Raw genomic sequence first — 260 nt, 5'->3', positions numbered from 1 at the left:
GGCACACTATATAAGCTCTCCTACCCCCACACCTGGTGCTGTCCTCCATTTTAAGGGCAGCCCCAGGCTGCCATCCACTTTCGGTGCAGCCCAGCAGACTCTTTTCCTTTAATAAAGCTTGATTGGTACCCAGCATCTCCCCTCACTTTCTTCAAATTTTAGTGGCTTCTGGACTTCCAGTCACTGCGCTGCATGGGAATGAATCCCACCACTCTCATGCATCCCCCTGTCAAGGGGAACCTGCTCAAGCAAGGTCTTCA

The sequence above is a fragment of the Galeopterus variegatus genome, unplaced genomic scaffold (genome assembly GCF_000696425.1).
Source record: "Galeopterus variegatus unplaced genomic scaffold, G_variegatus-3.0.2 Scaffold9214, whole genome shotgun sequence".
NCBI classification, from domain to species: Eukaryota; Metazoa; Chordata; class Mammalia; order Dermoptera; family Cynocephalidae; genus Galeopterus; species Galeopterus variegatus.
Note: the sequence above shows the minus strand (reverse complement) of the source record.